This window comes from Mugil cephalus, chromosome 5 (genome assembly GCF_022458985.1).
Source record: "Mugil cephalus isolate CIBA_MC_2020 chromosome 5, CIBA_Mcephalus_1.1, whole genome shotgun sequence".
Lineage (NCBI taxonomy): Eukaryota > Metazoa > Chordata > Actinopteri > Mugiliformes > Mugilidae > Mugil > Mugil cephalus.
In genome coordinates this window covers 13,178,718-13,192,004 of record NC_061774.1, presented here as the reverse complement: position 1 = coordinate 13,192,004, position 13,287 = coordinate 13,178,718, and the positions used below count along the sequence as shown (strand labels likewise).

General features: G+C 39.2%; 1 long non-coding RNA gene across 1 annotated transcript; it reads left to right on the top strand.

The window, feature by feature from the left end:
- The first annotated feature begins 256 nt into the window (after positions 1-256).
- LOC125008654 lies at positions 257-6,172 on the top strand. The gene is made up of 5 exons (XR_007112901.1): positions 257-347; positions 1,788-1,802; positions 1,885-2,015; positions 2,093-2,266; positions 6,111-6,172. It is a non-coding gene; the product is annotated as an uncharacterized LOC125008654 (long non-coding RNA).
- Positions 6,173-13,287: the final 7,115 nt, after the last annotated feature.

The window sequence follows — 13,287 nt, the reverse complement described above, 5'->3', positions numbered from 1 at the left end:
GAAAACTTTTTTCCACAGCTGTATTTTATCAAACCACCTGTGATTTAATTTGACAAAGAACATACAAACAATCCTTTAAATGTTTAATCCAGGTCAGCGTCGTATCATTTCATCCCATGTTCTATTAAGTATTGGGTTCAATCTTGGCGCAAAGCCCGTCACGAACGCCTACAAAACGTAGCTCAGTGCTTTTATACGCAGGAGCTGGGCAAAACAAGCAAACACGTGACGCACTTTGCGTAGTGGCCGCCGAGAATACAGACTCTCTGCAGAGGACGTCGGTGTGCGTCCTCCTCGTCCACATAAACATTGAGAAATATCCAGCGGTGGCCTCGGGTTTCCTGCAGGTGAGCTCAGACTGGATGCTGCACAGACTGTGTGATGGATTGTTGGTTATCAATGAAAGGCGCTTTACATCCCTGTAAATGCTGTCCCGAGTCTGAGGAGCGCGCTGGACACCTGAGTGGACATGGCTTCAAACAGCAGACATGACATGGTTAGATAGTGCCGCTGATGCTGTTTCGGGCTTGAACTGGATTCGCCTCTGCACATGCATGACCACATTTCGTCGTTGGCCTCTCTCTTTCGTAGCGTCCTGATTGACCCGTGTCCCGCCCGGACTCTGGTTTTCAGAGGAGGGTGGGGATGAATGTTTACAGTCCAAACGGCTGTCTTTTACAGGAGACGATGTCCTTCTACCTCCTCCTCACTGCACTCGTAACCCTTTCTCTGGCTTTGGGCAAGTTCCTGATTAATAAGAAATTAGTTTGCATTGTTAACACATGCCTCAATTTATTGTTCACTTTTTTTTTTTATCACATAGTGTTGGTGTTAGCATCCTACTCTAATTAGCCAACAGCTAAATTATTAGCAGGTTTAAGTATAAATATATTCAAAAGTCACTAATAATGGTTTCTCAGTCAATAAATAAATCAATAAAGGCTGTCACCTGATTTCAGGATCCCGATATCCCTCAATAAAAAACAAAACATTCGAAATAAAAACCAGGAAGTCGATTTGTCCCCTTTAGTGCTATTCACTGTTTATTTATCTTATTTATTTTTCACTTAAATTCTGGAATCTGGAGTGTTGCAATTCACTGATTTATTTTTTTTTTTTTGGAGGAAAATCATACATTACGCAGTCATTTAACACAAATGAAGATCAGAACAGAATAGAATGAAATATAATGAAATTCTTTGTCTTGACAAATTTCCATTGCAAGCTCTGTAACTAGGATTATTACTGTCTTAAATATCACTTTTATTATCACCATCTGTGCAACAACGCAACTAATACGCATGCAAACATACACACACGCATATATGACCATAAATATTGTTATTTCCTCTTTTTTGATTTGTTTAGTTTTGTCTGTCCGTGTCGCAGCACCGTCACTGTTTTGTCATTGTCACTGTCTCATTGCACAATAAAGACAAAAGAAATATACTTATACATGTGTCAGAAGTAAATACGATCAATACCAGACAAATTGTGCAATGAAGTGTTTTTTATTGAAAGCATCGAGAGTTAGCAGAGTTGGTCATTTCTAACAATGCACTCAACACTTTTAACACTGCTGAATTAAAGCTTGAAAAAGACAAATCAGTTCAAACTTGACACGTTTCAGTGATTCGTTGATATACCTTGAGGAGGTTGTCATTGCTGTGCAGCCAGTAACTCCCTTTATACATCTGACTGTAAACTCTACCCATAGAAACTGAACTGTAACTTTCTCAGTGAGGTGGAGAAGTCCACTAATTATGTTATTTATACTCGACCTGCAGGTTGGGACTTATTAGGTGAGTCGACATGAATATTTCATCTTTCACCTACAGAACTAGTCACTGCAGAGGTCGCTCACTTTCCTTTTAACACTGACAGGTGAAAGAGAAAAAGTCCAGACGGTGTGCATCGGGAAGGAATTTAGTCTGCCAGTGGACTCCACGTCGAGGATTGTGACTTTCACGCCAAGCCCCGATGGGCCGAGACGTGTCCTGCTGGATAAGACCACTGTGAGTGGAAGCGTGTCCATGCTTGTTGTTGTGTTTGGATGTTGCGCTGCCTAAACCTGTTAACTGTTCGCCTGCAGGTGAAGGATCCACGGTTCAAGTGGACCAGAGATAAAACGTTGGTCCTGAAAGAAGTGACTCACAGTGATCAGGGGCTTTATGTCAGTGGCAGTAAGGGCCTCAGCAAAGCATCACAAATGAGGACACTCACTGGAGCAATGACTGCCTGAAGTCACATTTCCTCCAGTTTGAATGTGAGTATTGTCTGATTCAGGGGTTCTCTAAGTTCTGCAAGCTGGGCCTCCCTAAAGGTTGTTGGAAAGACATGTAGAGGCAGCAGCAGCAGCGATCAAATGTAAACATCGGTATTAAGTGTAATAAACTTCATCACCAGAGTCTCTCTCATTAACACACCTGTCTGACCAAAATAGCCCCTCTCATCCACACAGACACACCTGTGTTCACCAAGCTACAGGTTTCACAGCAGCTCATTACACCACACCACCGTTTAACGGAGATCTGCTGATGAAGTTTTTACAGTTAATACTGATGTTTACATCAGATCGTTGCTCTGTGTGTGTGCGTGCTGACTGATTGCCAGTGGTCGGTCAAAGTAGGACACTTGTCCTGCTTGCTTGGTCGTTTGAGTGGCTGGGGCACAATAGTAGGCGCTCTGTGTGAAACAGTGCACTGTTGAGACAGCTCCTGTATGAGTGAATGCTGATTGAAAGGTAAAATCTTCCATTTATTCCTTTACTAAAATATGTTGGATTCATGCTAATATGTATTTAAATGAATTTAAATCTGTGGCAGAAAATTAAAATAATATAAATATAAAAAATTCTAATCAACCAAATATTTTGCGAACCCCCCTGCAGTACCTCCGCAAATCCCCTAGGGGTTGTACACTCTGTGTTGGAGACCTATGGTGTAATGTGTATAGCCACTAAATGTAACCACAGGAAGAACTGAAACATGGGTCTATATTATGATTTCCTGCTCTCAGCACACAAAAACATTACGATAGTGCCAGTTTGGACACAGTCCTCTGTGTAACACAGCTCACTGCAGAGTAAGGGACACTTGTAGCTGATAATTAGATAAACTTTCTAAAGCTGCAGACTGACTCAACAGAGGCTGAACTGAGAGGAGACATGAAAGTTATGTTTGAACTGTTGTTGATGCTACTTGGAGTCTCTCATGGTGAGATGTTTTTTCTATCTCTACTTTTTTGTTCTTCTTTTTCTCTACTGAAAACCAACAGTGGTCGTTTTTGTCTTCGATAAATTCAGATTCTGTTAAATACATCCACAGATATATTTTCACATAGTCACAAGATCGATTATTTGTGTTTGTCAGTCAGCTGTGAACAGTGTTCCTCACAATACTGTGTTTCTTCCATGTAAATATTTAATTGCGAGTACTGGAATATGGATGTGTCTTTGGGTTGTTAATAATTTAAATCAAATGCTTCATAATTTTGATTGTGTTGAGACCAACTTCCTGTCTGCATACTGTCATTGGTTCTGTTGTGGATAGGCCACAGGACTGTAAGGACTGCAGTTGAGTTTATTCCTTTGCCCATGTGCAGTCATGAAGATTTCCTTTCCTGGCCTGTGTCAGTAATGGATCAGTCTTAGGTCCAACTGTGGGACCTCTATCCATGGTTCAACATTGTACATTTCGTGACTGCTGAAGATTAACTTGACTTTGAATTAAAACATCTTGGCTCCTATTAGCAGGTCAGAGGTTTCCCTCTACTGGTTCATAAAGGCTGTGCTGTTGACTTCATATCTTGACACGAGTTAAAAACATTTTCATGTGGCCGTCCAGAAATAGAAAAAGGTAAAAAAAACAAAACAAATAAAGAGATATAAAAAAAAGTAAGAGAAGAGAAGATCATTTCAAAGAGTTGAAATGATTATATATTTCCAGTTGACAGCTTTACATTGTGATAGAAATGGAGACTTTATATCTGTTTCCTCATGATAAAAATATTCAGTCTACATGTTGACTATCAAAAGATCCAGTTTAATGGTTGACTATAACTTTGTTGAATGGATAAAAGTTTTTCTCATTATCTGTCTTGTCAACCATGTTGTTAGTGGTGTCAGGTTGTTTGGATGTTGAAAATACTGTGAGGTTTCTTTTCTTGGTGAGTTAAGTTATGTTCACTTCCTTTTTGTTGCCTCTCTGTGTTCAGTGTTTGTAAAACCTCTTCTTGTGAAGGTGATCAGTAAAAGGAGACGTTTCAAACTGTTCAGAGTAGGATGTATGCTGTTAGCTGTCAGTGTCACAATGACGGATATTTCCTTCTCTTCCACTCAGTCCATCACACATGAAGGCCCACTTGTTGTACTGAAGGCTAAAAGAGGTAGAAAACTCACATCAGTTCCTCTTCTCAGCATCACAAAGATACAACGCCCTGCTCAGTCAAGTTTTCACACACTCCTCTGAGCTCGTAGTTAGTGTTGGGTTGAACTGGACTGCATCATGTTCCTCTTTGACTATGAATTCAGTAATTAACACTGTACATGAATTTACACACATCAGATCATGTCACCAAAATGTCAACATCATGATCTTCAGAGATGTTGTGGCAGTGCTGCTGTTGTGTTACTAGATTTATGTTTGACACAGATGAGACAATAGACACATGACTGTAGTTAAAATAAAAAACTGAGCAATAAGTTTGTTTTGATTCTCCACATACAGGATTTAAAAGGTTGATCAGTAATAGGAGACATTTTAAAATGTTTCTAGTTTGATACACGTTCATGATGGTGTCTTAGAAATATCAGCTGTCAGTCTCAGAAGGAGGATGTTTCATTTAGTCCACCCACACAGAAAAACACACTTGTTGAACTGAGGCTAAAAAAGGAAGAAAGTTGATACTGCCTCCCTTTCTTTTTTCTTCATATAACGAGAAGTTAGAAACAACGTTGTGCACATTTCACACACTCTCCTCTGAGGCTGATCACTACCACAACACACTGCTTTCTGTTGAGAGCAGGGTACATAGGTTTGACTTTGGGAGGAATTAGATAAAGTTTGAAAGCTGCTGAGTGACTGAACAGAGTGTGAAGAGAAAGGAGACATGGAAGCTGTGGTTGACTGATGCTGATGATACTTGGAGTCTCTCATGGTGAGATATTGACGTGGTACTTTATTCAGGTTTCTAAAGATGGTTTAGTGGATGAGTGAAATGTTAAACTTCTTGTTAACTGGTTCTGAAAGGAGGTTTGAAAGTCTCACGTTTATCAAACAGTTTGATTGAGGACAATGAAGATGACATGATAGTCTCTTATACACACGGCTTTAGTTTGTAACTTTCCACAAAGTGAAGACAGCTTGTCTCCCAAAATATCTACAGAGAAAAGATTAAGATTGATGCTTTGTGTCTTTGAGGTTGTGACACAGACATGGTCTCAGTGAATTCTTTCTAGTTTGGAGAAAGTCACAACTGAGAGATTTACACTTTGGAGGAAGGACAAGAAACAATAGTGATGTATCAGAGACCAACTAAGGATGATAAATTATATTTGTGTAACTCTGCTGTTACATTGTGCTTCATGTGGCCTTGAGCCTCTGTAACTTTGTTGAGTAAACCTGATGAACAAAACCAGTGACAGATATAATGCCTTATATGTCCTTGTTCCAACACTTCCTTGTAGCTACATACTGCCTACCCACTCTGAGTGACACATTCACATCTCTTAGTTTCATTGGCTGCACTACTGATTCAAATGATTCTACATTATTAATCATTTTATTCACATTTATTCATAAAATGAACCAACAGATAATTTGATGGGTTTAACTCAGTTTGACACACACAGGTCTGTAATTACTGCTTGAATTCAACTAATGTAAAAACTCTGTTTAACAGATTAATGTTGTTAAATGAATCACAGCAGTTTTCCAACCACTGACCTGTGAAATGCTCAGCAGCAGAAAATACAATGTTTGATTGATTGTTTAGTCTGAGAGAGTAAAACCACTATAAGTCTGTTTTAGGTCAATGCATTGACTGAAATATTGCAACAATTATGCTTCATAGTGGTAGAAATGAAATACTCTCAATGTTTTAATTCACAGGTGGAGAAACTTACTGTGATGGCAGACAGAGTGGAGCTCAGTGTTATGGAGCTTTGGGAGGAACTGTGGTCATCAGACTGATGGACAACGCCTTAGAAATATTTAGATGTGAAATGAAAAAGGGATCATCAGTAATATTAAGATGGAGAAACAAAACGATCATAACTAATTTGATAAAAGACAGATCTGTCTTTAATCCCAGTGATGGAACATTTAGGATCAATGACCTGAGCAGGAATGACATTGGTCAATATGATCTGATAATCACTGACTCAAATGGATCAACATTATCTGAACAGACTCTACAGTTGTTTATTGAAGGTAAAATATTTTTTTCTACTCCTGAGAAATTAAGTCATATTGACAGATCAAAATCTCAAATTGTATTGATTTGTGTACAAACAAAGATATCTTACATTCACTTACCAGTTTTTAGGTTCACTAGTGAAAACAAATATAACAGTCCTGAACTGAATCCTCCTTCATTACTGTTACAGTCAGAGTCTAAATAATATACTTTATATTCTGCATGTTTCTGTATTTATTTATTATTTATTTTATTACCTTGTTATCAACAGTCATCTGTGTGTGTTTCTCTCAGCTCCGGTGTCCTCTGTCCATCTGGTCCCTGAGTGTCTGTCCATGGAGAGAAGAGGGTGTCCTGCTCCTCTGATGGAGGGGACAGTCCTCAGTACAGCTGGACTCTGGATGGCCCACTCAGTGACAGACGCTGAGCTCCTTCCTGGAAATAATGAGACTAACGTCATCACTCTGAAACAAGACGTCTCAGGACATCTGGTCTGTTCAGTCAGGAATCACATCAGTAATGTCTCCAGAGGAGAGAGGATCTCTACCTGTGGTGAGTGACAACATGATGAGAAATAACCTGGTAATCATGTTGTTTTCATAACATCAGTCATAAATGATCTTTGTTTGTTCATAGGCTTCATATTCATCAACTGCACCTTACCTAATGGGACACACATATCAGAGTGGGTGTTTGAAGACAATAACACACTGTGTATTAACCCAACTACTGCCCCTACCACTGCTCCAACCACTGCCCCTACAACTGCCCCAACTACTGTCCCTACCACTAGTTTGGGTAAGTAAACGACCATAGTGTCAAATAAATCCTTCAATCCAACTGTCATCAGTGATGAACTATGGTACATTCGTAAATTAAACTTTACTTAACAAATAAAATGAAAACTCTCCTGTCACAGCTTCACCCTGACATGTGACGTTTGTGTCTCTGAACAGGTCACATGTCCATCATATGTGCGTTGAAAGCAGCTGTGATAATTCTCTTGTTAATTGGGATTTTCGTCTTTTCTGCCTGGAAGAAAAAGAGACAAGGAAAAGCTGAAGGCTCAGTTGTCCCACAAACACTGGAATCTCCAGAGAACTCTGTCATGATGGTTGAAATGAGAGATTCTGCACCTTAAAACAACAACTAGCGACATATTTCATCCGCGCTAGGTTCCTTATTTTACCCGTTTTTGTCTCTGAAGAACTTTCAAATGTACTGGCTTTACATGAAGCACGGCAGCAGAAAAATGTGTCTTATAATAAAAAGCACGTCCTTCATTAGTGGATCACTGGTACCAAAATGACCCAATATTCAAACCTTGTCTGTATTTTCATGGAACCAATTAATTTTAAGTTTTTAATGGCTGTTTCAAGTTTTGTTTAGTATTTTGTCTGTGACTGTACTAATAAATTGTACTTGAAGATCTAAGAGTGATTCTTAATAAAATATTACACAAATGCATTGGGTGTCTGAAAACTTTTTTCCACAGCTGTATTTTATTAAACCACCTGTGATTTAATTTGACAAAGAACATACAAACAATACTTTAAATGTTTAATCCAGTTCATCGTCGTGTCATTTCATCCCATGTTCTATCAAGTATTGGGTTTAATCTTGGCGCAAAGCCCGTCACGAACGCCTACAAAACGTAGCTCAGTGCTTTTATACGCAGGAGCTGGGCAAAACAAGCAAACACGTGACGCACTTTGCGTAGTGGCCGCCGAGAATACAGACTCTCTGCAGAGGACGTCGGTGTGCGTCCTCCTCGTCCACATAAACATTGAGAAATATCCAGCGGTGGCCTCGGGTTTCCTGCAGGTGAGCTCAGACTGGATGCTGCACAGACTGTGTGATGGATTGTTGGTTATCAATGAAAGCGCTTTACATCCCTGTAAATGCTGTCCCGAGTCTGAGGAGCGCGCTGGACACCTGAGTGGACATGGCTTCAAACAGCAGACATGACATGGTTAGATAGTGCCGCTGATGCTGTTTCGGCGTGAACTGGATTTGCCTCTGCACATGCATGACCACATTTCGTCGTTGGCCTCTCTCTTTCGTAGCGTCCTGATTGACCCGTGTCCCGCCCGGACTCTGGTTTTCAGAGGAGGGTGGGGATGAATGTTTACAGTCCAAACTGCTGTCTTTTACAGGAGACGATGTCCTTCTACCTCCTTCTTACTGCACTTGTAACCCTTCCTCTGGCTTTGGGTAAGTTCCTGATTAATAAGAAATTAGTTTGCAGTGTTAACACATGCCTTAATTAATTGTTCACTTTTTTTTTTTATCACATACTGTTGGTGTTAGCATCCTACTCTAATTAGCCAACAGCTAAATTATTAGCAGGTTTAAGTATAAATATATTCAAAAGTCACTAATAATGGTTTCTCAGTCAATAAATAAATCAATAAAAGCTGTCACCTGATTTCAGGGTCCTGATTTCCCTCAATAGAAAATAAAACATTCGAAATAAAAACCAGGAAGTCGATTTGTCCCCTTTAGTGCTAATCACTGTTTATTTATTTTATCTTATTTATTTTTCACTTAAATTCTGGAATCTGGAGTGTTGCAATTCACTGATTTATTTATTTATTTTTTTGAGGAAAATCATACATTACGCAGTCATTTAACACAAATGAAGATCAATACAGAATAGAATAAAATATAATAAAATTCTTTGTCTTGACAAATTTCCATTGCAAGCTCTGTAACTAGGATTATTACTGTCTTAAATATGACTTTTATTATCACCATCTGTGTAACAATGCAACTAATACGCGTGCAAACATACACGCATGCCATAATTGTTATTTCCTCTTTTTTCATTTGTTTTTTTTTTGTCCGTCCATGTCGCAGCACCGTCACTGTTTTGTCATTGTCACTGTCTCATTGCACAATAAAGAAAAGAGAAATATACTTATACATGTGTCAGAAGTAAATACGATCAATACCAGACAAATTGTGCAATGAAGTATTTTTTATTGAAAGCATCGAGAGTTAGCAGTAGTTGATCATTTCTAACAATGCACTCGTCACTTTTAACACTGCTGAATTAAAGCTTGAAAAAGACAAATCAGTTCAAACTTGACACGTTTCAGTGATTCGTTGATATACCTTGAGGAGGTTGTCATTGCTGTGCAGCCAGTAACTCCCTTTATACATCTGACTGTAAACTCTACCCATAGAAAACTGAACTGTAACTTTCTCAGTGAGGTAGAGAGGTCCACTAATTATGTAATTCATACTCAACCTGCAGGTTGGGACTTATTAGGTGAGTCGACATGAATATTTCATCTTTCTCCTACAGAACTAGTCACCGCAGAGGTCGCTCACTTTCCTTTTCACACTGACAGGTGAAAGAGAAAAAGTCCAGACGGTGTGCATTGGGAAGGAATTTAGTCTGCCAGTGGACTCCACGCCGAGGATTGTGACTTTCACGCCAAGCCCCGATAGGCCGAGACGTGTCCTGCTGGATAAGACCACTGTGAGTGGAAGCGTGTCCATGCTTGTTGTTGTGTTTGGATGTTGCGCTGCCTAAACCTGTTAACTGTTCGTGTGCAGGTGAATGATCCACGGTTCAAGTGGACCAGAGATAAAACGTTGGTCCTGAAAGAAGTGACTCACAGTGATCAGGGGCTTTATGTCAGTGGCAGTAAAGGCCTCAGCAAAGCATCACAAATGAGGACACTCACTGGAGCAATGACTGCTTGAAGTCACGTTTCCTCCAGTTTGAATGTGAGTATCGTCTGATTCAGGGGTTCTCTAAGTTCTGCAAGCTGGGCCTCCCTAAAGGTGGTTGGAAAGACGTGTAGAGGCAGCAGCAGCAGCGATCAAATGTAAACATCGGTATTAAGTGTAATAAACTTCATCACCAGAGTCTCTCTCAATAACACACCTGTCTGACCAAAACAGCCCCTCTCATCCACACAGACACACCTGTGTTCACCAAGCTACAGGTTTTCACAGCAGCTCATTACACCACACCACTGTTTAACGGAGATCTGCTGGTGAAGTTCATACAGTTAATACTGATGTTTACATCAGATCACTGCTCTGTGTGTGTGCGTGCTGACTGATTGCCAGCGGTCGGTCGAAGCAGGACACTTGTCCTGCTTGCTTGGTCGTTTGAGTGGCTGGGGCACAATAGTAGGTGCTCTGTGTGAAACAGTGCACTGTTGAGACAGCTCCTGTATGAGTGGAATGCTGATTGAAAGGTAAAATCTTCCATTTATTCCTTTACTTAAATATGTTGGATTCATGCTAATATGTATTTAAATGAATTTAAATTTGTGGCAGAAAATTAAAATAATATATATATAAAAAATTCTAATCAACCAAAGATTTTGCAAACCCCCCTGCAGTACCTCCGCAAATCCCCTAGGTGTGTTGGAGACCTATGGTGTAATGTGTGTAGCCACTAAATGTAACCACAGGAAGAACTGAAACATGGGTCTATATTATGATTTCCTGCTCTCAGCACACAAAAACATTACGATAGTGCCAGTTTGGACACAGTCCTCTGCGTAACACAGCTCACTGCAGAGTAAGGGACACTTGTAGCTGATAATTAGATAAACTTTCTAAAGCTGCAGACTGACTCAACAGAGGCTGAACTGAGAGGAGACATGAAAGTTGTGTTTGGACTGTTGTTGACGCTACTTGGAGTCTCTCATGGTGAGATGTTTTTTCTATCTCTACTTTTTTGTTCTTCTTTTTCTCTACTGAAAACCAGCAGTGGTCGTTTTTGTCTTCGATAAATTCAGATTCTGTTAAATACATCCACAGATATATATATTATATAATATCGATTATTTGTGTTTGTCAGTCAGCTTGTGAACAGTGTTCCTCACAATACTGTGTTTCTTCCATGTAAATATTTAATTGCGAGTACTGGGAAAATGGATGTGTCTTTGGTTGTTAATAATTTAAATCAAATGCTTCATAATTTTGATTGTGTTGCATGAGACCAACTTCCTGTCTGCATACTGTCATTGGTTCTGTTTTTGGATAGGCCACAGGACTGTAAGGACTGTAGTTGAGTTTATTCCTTTGCCCATGTGCAGTCATGAAGATTTCCTTTCCTGGCCTGTGTCAGTAATGGATCAGCCTTAGGTCCAACTGTGGGACCTCTATCCATGGTTCAGCATTGTACATTTCATGACTGCTGAAGATTAATTTGACTTTGAATAAAACATCTTGGCTCCTATTAGCAGGTCAGAGGTTTCCCTCTACTGGTTCATAAAGGCTGTGCTGTTGACTTCTTATCTTGACATAAGTTAAAAACATTTTCATGTGGCCGTCCAGAAATAGAAAAAGGAAAAAAACTAATAAAAAGAACAAAGAAAGAGAAGAGAAGATCACTTCAAAGAGTTGAAATAATTTAAATTTCCAGTTGACAGCTTTACATTGTGATAGAAATGGAGACTTTATATCTGTTTCCTCCTAATAAAAAATATTCAGTCTACATGTTGACTATCAAAAGATCCAGTTTAATGGTCGACTATAACTTTGTTGAATGGATGAATGTTTTTTTAGTATCTGTCTTGTCAACCATGTTGTTAGTGGTGTCAGGTTGTTTGGATGTTGAAAATACTGTGAGGTTTCGTTTTTTGGTGAGTTAAGTTATGTTCACTTCCTTGTTGTTGCCTCTCTGTGTTCAGTGTTTGTAAAACCTCTTCTTGTGAAGGTGATCAGTAAAAGGAGACATTTCAGACTGTTAAGTGTAGGATGTATGCTGATGTCTTAGAAATGATTCTACATTATTAATCATTTTATTCACATTTATTCATAAAATGAACCAACAGATAATTTGGTGGGTTTAACTCAGTTTGACACACACAGGTCTGTAATTACTGGTTGAATTCAACTAATGTAAAAACTCTGTTTAACAGATTAATGTTGTTAAATGAATCACAGCAGTTTTCCAGCCACTGACCTGTGAAATGCTCAGCAGCAGAAATACATGTTTGATTGATTGTTTAGTCTGAGAGAGAAAAACCCACTAAGTCTGTTTTAGGTCAATGCATGTGACTGAAATATTGCAACAATTATGCTTCATAGTGGTAGAAATGAAATACTCTCAATGTTTTAATTCACAGGTGGAGAAACTTACTGTGATGGCAGACAGAGTGGAGCTCAGTGTTATGGAGCTTTGGGAGGAACTGTGGTCATCAGACTGATGGACAACGCCTTAGAAATATTTAGATGGGATGTGAAAAAGGGATCATCAAGAATATTAATATGGAGAAACAAAATGATCATAACTAATGTGATAAAAGACAGATCTGTCTTTAATCCCAGTGATGGAACATTTAGGATCAATGACCTGAGCAGGAGTGACAGTGGTCAATATAATCTGATAATCTTTGACTCAAATGGAAAAGAATTACAAGAACAGACTCTACAGTTGTTTATTGAAGGTAAAATACCTTTTTTCTACTCCTGGGAAATTAAGTCATATTGACAGATCTAAATGTCAAATTGTATTGATTTGTGTACAAACAAAGATATCTTACACTCACTTACCAGTTTTTAGGTTCACTAGCGAAAAGAAATATAACAGTCCTGAACTGAATCCTCCTTCATTACTGTTACAGTCAGAGTCTAAATAATATACTTTATATTCTGCATGTTTCTGTATTTATTTATTATTTATTTTATTACCTTGTTATCAAAAGTCATCTGTGTGTGTTTCTCTCAGCTCCGGTGTCCTCTGTCCATCTGGTCTCTGAGTGTCTGTCCCATGGAGAGAAGAGGGTGTCCTGCTCCTCTGATGGAGGGGACAGTCCTCAGTACAGCTGGACTCTGGATGGACACTCAGTGACAGACGCTGAGCTCCTCTCTGGAAATAATGAGACTAACGTCATC